At 30.6% G+C, this 10,670-nt stretch overlaps 1 protein-coding gene across 2 annotated transcripts in view; it reads left to right on the top strand.

Annotated features, from left to right (window-relative positions):
- Nucleotides 1-10,670, top strand: part of LOC106671120 (myosin-I heavy chain) — a 127,236-nt gene continuing 116,566 nt past the window's right edge. For both annotated transcript variants that reach the window (XM_024230706.1, XM_024230705.1), the window contains exon 1: nt 1-116. The gene's annotated coding sequence lies outside the window, so the exon portion shown is untranslated. The remainder of the gene's footprint in view (nt 117-10,670) is intronic.

Here is a 10,670-nt window from a genome sequence, read left to right as displayed (position 1 = left end):
TTGGACTAGCGCACGAGGCCAGTGACGGTCCGTCGGGTTTTGTCGTTTACCGGTGTGAACACGTGACTGTGTCTTGTGTCTTTTTTATTTTTCTACAAAGGAATAACGTTGTAAAGGTGATTTATCATGTCTGCAAAAAAGCTTTTTTTATATAGCTTACAAATACACAAAAAGCACACACTTATTTGAGTGAAAAGGCCAAAACATTATTTTAATTGTTTGATTTTGATAATATATGCATAATTTAGTTACTAATTTTTTTAAATATTGAATTTTATTGTTTTTGAAAATCGAATATACTTATTCTCTTGGTCTCTGGTCATTTTCGACATTTTTTTGAAGTTTTTCGGAAGAACAGTTGGTGTTTGTCTCCTATTGTTTTGTTCAATTTCGCTTTTACATGATGACTTTTCATTTTTATATGCTTTTTTTTTCTTCTTCAGGAGAGCCTTTAACCTTCTGGTTAAGCGTCAAAATTTAAAATTTTACGTATTTCAGAAATAGTTCATGATCATTTAGTTGTTTGAAGAGAGGACTTTTAAGTTACCACTTTTTTTTCAAAATCTCTTCGATCTGTTATAACCGATATTCCTTGCAGTTTTATTTTCCTTAATGTACTAAAAATTCATGGCTAGGTTTTTTAAATTGTGAAAATTTTATGTTTGTTCACAAATTAAAGTTGCGACAATATTTTACACTTTTTTATTTATTAAAAAATCATATCTCAGTTACTGAGAGTTATGTTTAAACAATTCCTTGCTACGATTGTTTGACTGTTATTATACTACAAACAGAAAAAAGGATTGTTTCAATATGATAAAGGTTTTTGGAGAAAAGCGTAGCGAAATGTGAAAAATACGACTTGTCAGAAGAAGCGATTTTCTGTTTAAAAAAAATCTTTTTTATGATTTTCTCTTTTGGACGTTGGAAGGTAGTTTTTGAAAAAGACGATGGTCTGCAAACAGCATGGGGTTGTCGAGTTGAATTCCATTGCCAGTCCAAGATACACAGATACATTTGATTCCGAACATTCAAAAAAAATATTTCAAGCTCTTATTTAGCTCGGAATCTTATAGGGCCAATTTCATTATATGCAAAATTTGTTCGTTTTTATTTAAAAAAATGTTTTTTTGAAAATGCTTTTATTGTTCCGAACAATAGACTCTGCTCTCTTCGTGCAATCAGGTTTTAATCAATTACTTTTTAGTATTATTAATAAGAAAATTATTAATAAGATTAATTATCTTATTAATGATATTAATAAGATGATTAATAAAATTAATAAGCAATTTAAATGAAACATTATTCTTTCAATTGACAGTTTAAAAAACACTGTGGACTATATAACAGGTAGATTTAAAGTCAATATCGATCAGATTATTCACTTGATCTGAAGTATTTTGGTAATTGTAATCTCTGTTCCAATCCATTGAATGCTTAGGTCATTTTGATATAGGATTTGCTAGTCATTTAAGCAATCAGTTTGATCAATGACTCTTTTAAATGAATAGTCATTTAAGGAATCATTTCAGCAGAAGAAAAGGGTAGATTGTGAAGCAGAATTATCAGAATTTTCCTTTGGTCGGATGTCATTTGCATATACATATCAATGGTCTGGTCCCGAAAGGATCTCTATTGATAAAGAAGGCCATTTGACGAGATATTTAGTAGTCATTTAAAACAACCATTTTGATGGTTGCAATAGCAGTGAATGAGATGAGGCATAAATCATTTATATGAAGGACTTTATTTCATTTTGAAGTCGTTTAAGGAACCGTTCCAGCAGAAAAAAAGTAGTTTGTTGAACATTAAGTTTTATCGAATTTTCTGTTGATCGGATGTAATTTTTCCAAACGTATCGATGGTCTCAAAAGAATCTCTTTTATACAAGTAGATCATTTTGACAAGATATTTAGTAATCATTTAAGTACCCTTTTGGTCGTTGCAAGTGAAGAACAAGGCATTTATGTGGGATTATATTTCGTTTGGAGCTCATGTAAGGAACCATTGCAGCTGTAAAAACGAGCAGATTTTTAAATATTGAGATCGATAAGATTGTTCTCTAGATCTTAAGTCATTTGTTAATGGGCATTTTCTCGAAGAATCAGGTCATTTTAATGATAGATTTGGTAGTTATTTAAGCAACCATTGTAGTCATTGCTATAAAAGTGAATGAGGTGAAGAATAATCCATTTATATGAAGGATTTTACTTTATTTGGAAGTCATTTAAGGAACAATTTCAGCTGTAAAAACGAGCAGAGCTTTAAATATTGAGATCGATAATCACCATTTATTCTCTTGATCTTAAGTCATTTTGAATTGCTGTTGATGGCCATTCTTTTGAACAATCAGGTCTTTTATACGAGAGGTTTGGTAAACATTTAAGCAACCATTTTGGTCATTCCTGTAAAAGTGAATGAGGTGAAGAACAAACGATTTATATGAAGGATTTTACTTTATTTGGAAGTCATTTAAGGAACCATTTCAGCTGTAAATACGAGCAGATTTTTAAATATTGAGATCGTTAAGATATTCTTTAGATCTTAAGTCAGTTTGAATTGCAGTTGATGGCCACTCTCTTGAACAGTCAGGTCATTTAAATGAGAGGTTTGGTAATCATTTAAGCAACCATTTTGGTCATTGCTTTAAAAGTGAAAGAGGTGAAGAATAAACCATTTATATGAAGGATTGTACTTTATTTGGAAGTCATTTAAGGAACCATTTCATCTGTAAAAACGAGCAGAGCTTTAAATATTGATTAGTTCATTATTAAATATCGATTAGTTTATTCTCTTGATCTTAAGACATTTTGAATTGGAGTTGGTGGCCACTCTCTCGAAGAATCAGGTCATTTTAATGGGAGGTTTAGTAGTCATTTAAGTAATCGTTTTAGTCATTGCAGTTACAATCAATAACTCTTTTGAAAGAATAAGTCGTTTAAATAAAGGGATTTTATTTTAATTGGCAGTCATTCAGATTTAGAGATCAGTTTAATCTCTTGATCTTAAGTCATTTTGAATTGCTGTTGATGGCTACTCTCTCATTTTAAAGGGAGTAGTCATTTAAGCAACCATTTTAGTCATTTCAGTTGATCAATAACTCTTTTGAAAGAATAATTCGAATTTAAGATTGTGAAAGTTGAAGAATAAGTCGTTTCAATAAAGGTATTTTATTTCATTTGTCAGTCATTTAGATTTATCCTATTCTCGATATAAAGTCATTGTGAAATTATTTTGACGGTTCACACACCAGGAACAAATGAGTTATTTGAAACTTTTTTTTCCACTTGTCGGCCATTTAAGAAATATTTCGGCAGAGAAAATTTGAATATTTGTAAATGTTGTTATTGACCCTAATAATCTCTCGATCAGATGCCATTTAGAATATAGCAATCGCTGGACTGGAAGGATCTCCATGGAACAAGTACATAGGTCATTTCGACGAAAGATTTCGTAGATATTTAAGCAACCATTTTGGTCATTGCATTCGACCAATGCCTCTTTTAAACGAATACGCCATTTGTATGAGGAATTTTATTTAATTTGGCAGTTATTTAGATTGATCGGATTCGCGATATAAAGTCATTTCGGAATTGCCATTAATGGTTCAAACATCAGAAACAAAGATTCATTTGAACATTTTTTCTTTAACTTGTTAGTCATTTTAAGAAATATTTCAGCAATAAAAACTTGAATATTTGTAAATGTTCATGTTGATCCTATTATTCTCTAGAAACTGATGTTTGGAAAATGTTCTATTTTCTTGAACAAGTAGGCCATTTTGCCAGCGTTTTATTATGCTGTTAAAACGTTAAATATTGAAATAGATACGATTTTTCTTTTGTCTGGAAGTCATTGTTGAAAAGATTAGGCCGTTTTGATGGACGACTCGCTAGTCATTTGACAAAGTTTTAAGTCCATATTTCACCTGTGAATATGGTTGTTAAATGTTGATATTGAAACGATTGTTCTCGTGGTCTCAAGTCATTTCGGGATTGCACCTGATGGGGGTTGTTTGTTCAATGACAGTCATTTGCCTTTTAAACTGCTCCCACCCTACGAACTGCAGACTTGGGCCTTTTTCCGTCGAAATGATCAAGTCCTGACCGTGGAACCGTACGGTTCACACCGGCCGTCATTTTCCAATAGGCGACGGACTGGAACACGGCATGATCACGACCGAACCATCACGACCAGCGTGTACGACCGGATTTACGACGGTCGCTTAAGAGAGAATCGACACGTTTCAACATATTTATATATANTATATATATACAGTATTAAAAAAAACAACCCTGGAAGATTTTATGCTTGGTTTATTAAAAAAATTAATGTTTCCCTACAACTCAGACAAATCATAATCTTGCTCATTTAACCTGAAAAACGTTGAAAGAAGATTTATGCTCTTAAATTAATTTTAAGTTGAACCCATTAAGCTATGACTTTTATTTTACATCTGAAATGGCATTCTGAAGGCTTTAAAAGTTACTGATCAAGATAGTCGAACGCTCGAAGAATTGGCTTTAAAATAAATCGTACGACGTTTATTATAGAAGATGATTATTTTTTAAGTGGTTTCTACGTAGAAAGAAGCCAGGGTAAATTATAATTGAGGTTACAGTTACAATTACACCAGTCTTGTAAGCTGTAACGATTTCTTTTAAATTCCGGCTTCTTGTCGAAAGATAACTAGGTTGATACACATTTAAAACCGTTTTTGATCGATGATTTGTCCACATTCGAGTCGGGTTCGCTCGGTCAAACTTGTTTCGACTTCACTGGTTCATTAGGGCTAATAAAAAAACAAAAAATAAAAAAACTAGTTCTTAGCGTGTAGAAATAGCGAGATTGGCCTGATCCAGAGATATTGGCAAAGTTTCTACCAAAATTTTTACATATTTTGTGTTCCTTCTTCGGGCTCTTTTTGAAAATATTCAGCTTCGGATCGTGAGGGATGAAAGGATAGATTAGGGATTTTATTAATGGCCCTAAATGATGAAAACGTTTCCCACCCATCAGAGGAGAATTACCAAGGCAACATTATGGCTCAACGAGGGTAAATCGGCTTTTAAAACGGTCACGAGCCGTCGTGAAATATGCTCTTGAAATTATACGTCATCCGATGCGAAAGCTTGAGGACTTCAGGACTCCCAAGGACTTCGGACGGTCCAAAACGAGGTGAATTATTAGGAAAAAATACATCTTATTTTAATTTTCTTGTTGGTTGTGGGCGTTGCAGGAACGTGATCTCGCTTTTTCGTGGATGGATGGATTTCGGCGTCACGCGAAATCGCGCGCATCCACGGCGCAATCGGGCCAGACTAAAACTAGTGTTAAAAAGCCCACATTTTGCTACAAGTCTCACAACAAAAGTTACTCACGAAAGTGAGTAACGTATTTTATTTACAACCAAAGATAATCAGTAATATAAATATTATGATATTCCTCCTGAGGTCTGCGATGGTGGACATAGAATACAAGCTTAGTCGTTTACTATAATTTTGTGCCCAATTTAGCTGTTTTGGCTTCTCAGCTGTGTTTCTAGTAATTTAAAAATAATTCCTTAAAAATTCTACAATACAGGAAAAGAAATGCTTTATGCCTATAAAGAATTTTTTTACTTAGGTCCTAGTTTCAAAACGATGTTTTACTTAGGTTTTAATAAAAAAATTAAATGTTTTTATATGGGCTTTAACCTATAAAGAAATTATAGACAAAAATGATGGATTTTACTTTATTTTCCGTCTCAAAAGAAGGTTTTAATTGTGTTGTAACGGAAAAATAAATGTTTTAAATAGGTTTTTAACCTATAAAGAAGATTATACACAAAACAAACGGTTTTACTTTAGCTGGATTCTCAAAAGATTTTACTTATACATAGGTTTGATTCTCAAAAAGAGATTTTACTTCTGTTTTAACAGAGAAAGAAATGTTTTTATATGAGTTTTTGACCTATAAAGAGGACTATACGGAAAAATAACGTTTTTACTCAAGTTGGATTCTCAAAAGGAGATTTTACTTCGGTTTTAATAAAAAATAAATGTTTTTACATGGGTTTTTACCCTAGAAAGGAGATTATAGACAAAAAGGAGGCTTATTTAATCTTGATTCTCATACGGAGATTTTCCTTGGATTTTATCAGATAAATAAGTTTATAACTATAATATATAATTCATAATAAATATAATATTGAATATAATAAATATAGTATAATATTTATAATATAATATATAATTTATAATAAATATAAATTTATAATAATTTTTAAATAAACTTATTTAAAACCCTCCTTTTTGTCTATAATCTTCTTTATAGGATAAAAACCTATGTCAAAACATTTCTTTTTCTGGTATAACACAAGAAAAACCTTCTTTTGAGACGGAAAATAAAGTAAAACCCATCCTTTATGTCTTTCATGTTCTCTATAGGATAAAAACCTATATAAAAACATTTTTTTTTGTTGAAAACCAAGAAAAACGACCTTTTGAGAATCGAACGTAGATAAAACTGTCCTTTTTGTCTATAATCCTCTTGATAGGGTAAATATCTATTTCCAAAATTTATTTATCTGTTAAAACCAAAGAAAAATGTCCTTATATTCCCATAAGATTTTTCCTTATATTCATAAAAGAAGGTTTTACTTGTGTTTTAACGGAGAAAAAAATGTAAATTTAAAATTTGAAATTAACTACAAACTGAAATTAGAGCTTGTACACGAACATTGGTCTAAAAAGAAGTTTTCAAATACTTCAAATACAAAAAGAAAACTAATTCAATTTTAGCCAAAAAGATAAACTAATGGCTCTGGTTGTTCAACCAAAAAAGAAATTTTTATGTAAATTGTTGCCCTACAAGAAAGTATTTCACATGTTTTAGGCTAAAAGAAATTTGTAAAACAATAGCAACATAAAAATTATGTAATGAGATTCCTAAAGTGGTGAAAAACTGAAATTTGGTCCAACCAATCTTGGCTACTCTATCTTCGCTGGGTAGTTTTATCAGGCACGTTCGGCATTGCGCCTTCATCAGCGTGACTGTGTTATTCTTCGTAAAATATATGACTTAAAAAAACTGAAAGAACGAAGTTTTAGCCAGCGAAGAAAGTCGATAGGATTTTTACACGGAGTTTACTCCGAAATGAAGATTTTACACCCATTTAAAATGAGTATTAACTTTAAAAGAATTTTTCACGTGGGTCATATTATTTTTTATAACGTTATAATGTTTTTTATTAATTCACTGGACGAATTCTACTCCTCAGATTGTTTAGACATACTTTAAATTGAAATATTTCCTCTTATTTTGAAGCATTCCAGCGGAAACAGTAGTGAAAGGGAAATGGTATTTCGTGGACAGACTATTAACATAAACATATTTCTTCCATTTCCCACATTTCCCTCGTTTTCATTTCATTCTATTATAATGAGATGAATAAAATTTAGAAAAATCTATATAAAAAATACAATTGCTGAATATTTAATAATTGTAATTGGCGGGTAAGGGATATTGAGAGAAAACCTGCACGGAAGAACCTGCAAAATTATCGCCTAATTAAAATCAATTGTGGCTTTTCTCCTAATTAATTGTAATTCTCATCATGTGCAAATTATGTTATGTTCTTTCCGCCTTGTTCAGTAATGGATCGATCTATTGGGTTGTCCGGAAAATAATGCAGGATTTTGGTATTAAACAAAAAAAAAGAAACTAGTTACTTTAAAGCAATGTTCTTTAATCAAAATAATTTCNCATACAAATGAGTAATCCTGTAAACGTAAACAGAATATTTTATATAGATTTTTTTTAATGAAAACTTAAAATCCTGCATTATTTTCCGGACAACCCAATACATGAAATTTCATAGAACTTTTAATTCCCCTTGTTTTTCCCCACATTAATTTCACTTCCGGGCTGAAATTTGTGATTAACTGATCACAAAGTACAGAATCGAGGTTTTACCATAGAAGGCATTTTTTATGGTGGTTGTAATCTTGAAGTAAAACGATTTTGAACGATTTTTATTAATGTATTCCGTTTAATTTTATGGGAATATTGGTCTTAGAAAAAAAGGTATATTTGATTCAAAAGGTAGGTAAGTAATTCGTGCCAGCGGGAGAGCTTAAGTCCCCCTTACAGGTTGAGTGGCGCGGGGACTACGTACCATAAGGTTTTAAGTTAAAAATTATGTTTCAAAACCCAAAATGAAGTGTTAAACAATATTGTATATATTTCATATTACACGAATTTTAGCCCGCAAAAGGCTATTTTGACTAACAATAAGATCTTACGTACACCACTTTTGAAGTTGAATCTTAAAAAAACTAGGACCATACATATAAAGAATAATTAATTGAAAGAAATAATTTGGTCAATTAGATCACTAAACATAATGGACTTAAAAAAACATATTTTAGCCTATTAACTAGGTTTTAAACAAAAACGAGTTTGCATAAGTTTTAATGTAATCAAATGCTTTTTTAAGTTTTTGAGTTTTAGTCTCAACAGAAGGTATTATATGGATTTTAATCTATAAAGAAAGTTACAGAAAAAAAGGTCGAGTCCAAAAGGGGATGTTTTACTTGTGTTTTAACACAAAAATAATTGTTTTACATAGGGTTATAGCCTAAAGAATGTTACTGACAAAAAAGTTTTTTTTTACTTAAGTTTTAGTCTAAAAAAGGGGAGGTTTTACTTGTTTTTTTTTACACAAAAAGAAATTTGTTACATAGTGTTTTAGCCTAAAGAATATTATTGACAAAAAAAGAAGTTTTTTTTAACTTAAGTTTTAGTCTAAAAAAGGAGAGGTTTTACTTGTTTTTTAAAACAAAAAGAAATATTTCACATAGGGTTTTAGCTCAAAGAATGTTATTAACAAACAAAATTTTTTTAAACTTATTTTAGTCTAAAAAAGGAGAGGTTTTACTTGTTTTTTAAACAGAAAAAGAAATGTTTTACGTAGGGTTTTAGCCTAAAGAATGTTATTGACAAAAAAGAAGTTTTTTAAACTTAAGATTTTGTCTAAAAAAGGAAAGGTTTTACTTACTATCGGGTTGTCCGGAAAATAATGCAGGATTTTAAGTTTTCATTAAAAAAAATCTATATAAAATATTCTGTTTACGTTTACAGGATTACTCANGTATGGGAAATTATTTTGATTAAAGAACATTGCTTTAAAGTAACTAGTTTCTTTTTTTTTGTTTAATACCAAAATCCTGCATTATTTTCCGGACAACCCAATACTATTACCATTACTATTACTTATTACTATTGCCATATCTTTTAAAATAAAATACGGATATAGTAAATTATTAAACCAATACTGTACAAGATTGCTGATGATTATAATTTTAAAAAAGACACATGAAATGTTTTTACTTAGTGTTACATAGATTTTTAGCCTATAAAAATAGACCAAACGGATGATTTTTACTTAAGTTTCAAAAAGGAAAGGTTTTATTTTTTTATGTTAGTAATGTTTGTTCATCAAAAGAAGTTTTTACTTTAACAGAAAAAATTTACTACTGGCCCTGAAATGGCAGATTTACGCGTGTTTTCACCTAACAAGACCGTTTTTCAATTTTTTTTCGCAATGAGATAATTTCTTGTTTTAATTTTAGTGACAACAGAACATTTTACACGACAGATTTCCCTATAAATATTTTGCTTATGTGATTGAAGTTAAAGAGTAGGATTTTTAAAAAATAATTTATTCAGCAGGTTTAAATAAAGTTTACTTTAAAAAGGAAAGTTTTATACGTACAATAAAAAACTGGTCTGAAAAGACGGTTTTAAATAATTTCCATCTAATAAGACGGTGTTAAGTAAGACTGGTTGGCTGTATGATTTTCAGTTTCAGACACTAGTTTCAGTCTGATACGAAGTTTTGGTCTAAAAAAGTTGTTCACGACTCATTTTGCAAATAAAAATGGTTTACATAACGTTTTAACCTAAAAGTAGGTTTTCCATACAATTCAGCAAGAAACTTTTTAAGGGGCTTGATAAAAAAGAAAAATGGTTTTCAATGGGCTCAAGCCTTAAAAAGGAGCATAAAAAAATAAAGGTTTTTGCTATTTCATCTATTAAAATATAGTTTCCTATGAGATTTAAGCCTAAACAAAGTTTTGGCCTATAAAGATAGTTTTTCTATATCGTTTTGCTCTGAATTAAACCTAGAACCTGAAGGTTTCACATGATATGGTTTTCAATGTGGTTTGACATGTACACAATTGGTTATGTTCAATGCTGGCTGGAATTTCAACTTATACCCACCATGTCGGCAAATTACAAAAAAAATCTTACGCATTCTGATCTGCCTACATGTAAAAGACAACACTTTTAATAGCATTGCTAACTTTTTGTTTTTTTATTAGGTATTTATTAGGATATTAACTGGGAAAGAACCGAACATCTGGATTGTAAGGCGTATTTTTTATCATATGAAATTTTTCAAAAAATTCTTCTATTATTCCAGATGTCTTACATCTGAGGGGGGAGGGAAATATCTCACGTCTGCGTAGAGCGTGGGTGGCGTAAATCTAACAGTACAGTCCACATAATTCTGCATCGTCCGATTTTCCCCCGCTTATAAATCCACAAGAAAATAAAATCCATGTTGACACGTGTCACGTACAATCCGGCTATTTAGTGCCCGTTAAAAGGATTAAAAAGCCACG

This window comes from Cimex lectularius, unplaced genomic scaffold (assembly GCF_000648675.2).
Source record: "Cimex lectularius strain Harlan isolate CLEC.00 unplaced genomic scaffold, Clec_2.1 scaffold39, whole genome shotgun sequence".
NCBI classification, from domain to species: domain Eukaryota; kingdom Metazoa; phylum Arthropoda; class Insecta; order Hemiptera; family Cimicidae; genus Cimex; species Cimex lectularius.
Note: the sequence above shows the minus strand (reverse complement) of the source record. Positions and strands in the feature narration are given on the sequence as shown.